The sequence below is a fragment of the Myotis davidii genome, unplaced genomic scaffold (assembly GCF_000327345.1).
Source record: "Myotis davidii unplaced genomic scaffold, ASM32734v1 scaffold53, whole genome shotgun sequence".
Taxonomy (NCBI): domain Eukaryota; kingdom Metazoa; phylum Chordata; class Mammalia; order Chiroptera; family Vespertilionidae; genus Myotis; species Myotis davidii.
Window position 1 is genome coordinate 3057717 of NW_006286140.1, and position 1223 is coordinate 3058939.

A 1223-nucleotide genomic window follows, 5' to 3' on the forward strand; every position below is an offset into this window, starting at 1 on the left:
GTACCTTGGTTGCGGGCACATCCCCAGTGGGGGGTGTGCAGGAGGCGGCTGGTCGATGTTTCTCTCTCATCAATGTTTCTAACTCTCTATCCCTCTCCCTTCTTTCCTGTAAAAAATCAATAAAATATATTAAAAAAAAAAGAATCTCACATTGATTATTTCCTTCCCTGCCCCTCAACATCACCAAATAATTTATTTGGAATCAGAATAAAAGAATATTTGACAGTTGTTGAAATGTATGTTTATTCTGATACTTCTGATCAGTTGTATAACTTATCTAGGACAAATTACCAGATAAAATGTACACTTCTTTAAGAATGGGGTTTTTCAATGACTTCCAATTCGGGCTCTTGGAGTCTGAAGCCTGGGAACACAGTCATGTCTGCCTTACCGTACATTTGCTTCTACGCTTGCCGATGCTCGGGGCCAGTACCCGCAGGTCCCCCAGCTGACTGTCGCTTAGTCTGTGTCCTCTAACCTTGTCCACAAAGAGTTTCTGTACAGGATCAAGCTCCTTATTAAATGCCACTGCTGTAACACCAACATTCCTCCTCAACTGGGCTGAGACTGCAGACTGAGTGACGGAGGAGAGCAGGGACAGCCTCTGAAGAATCCTGCCGATCCTGTCACTCGCACTCATCCCAAGCTGCCAGGCCCACTGCCAATGCCACCATTCTCCTGATGACTTTCTGATTAAGCTGTTCATTCTACCAGAAAGTTGAGGAAATTAAGCAGAAACAGATAGATTCATTTAAACCCAACTTCTCTACTATTGTGTAGGCTGCTTTAATCCTATTTTGACATTAGTTATTAAATAAATGGTGATATTTTTCACAGCTATGAAACAACTGAGCTGAAGTTACCCATATACACAGGATTATTCTGTATTTAATTTTAATGTACAAGGGTTGAAAAAATTATATGGCTATAGGACAGATTTACAGATTGCACGGGTTCCGTCCAACAAAGTGGCTATTTGTCAGCAAGTGTAACAGAGTTTTTAAAAAATTAAAATAGAAAATAACAATAATAGCAACAATTTATTGAGTGCCTACTATGTGACAGGGACTTTGCGTGTAGTTTATATCTCTAATCCTTCCAACAATTCTGCAGAATTGTTGTTCCACTTATTCATGTGTTCATTGCCTGATTCTTATATATGTGCCCTGACAGGGGTCGAACCACAGCCTGAGCATGCTGGGAAGATGCTCTAACTGACTGAG

The 1223-nt window shown here is 40.8% G+C and overlaps 1 pseudogene; it reads right to left on the reverse strand.

Moving 5' to 3' along the window:
- Positions 1 to 209: 209 nt before the first annotated feature.
- On the reverse strand, positions 210 to 844 carry LOC107182066 (annotated as a pseudogene).
- Between the last annotated feature and the right edge of the window lie 379 nt (positions 845 to 1223).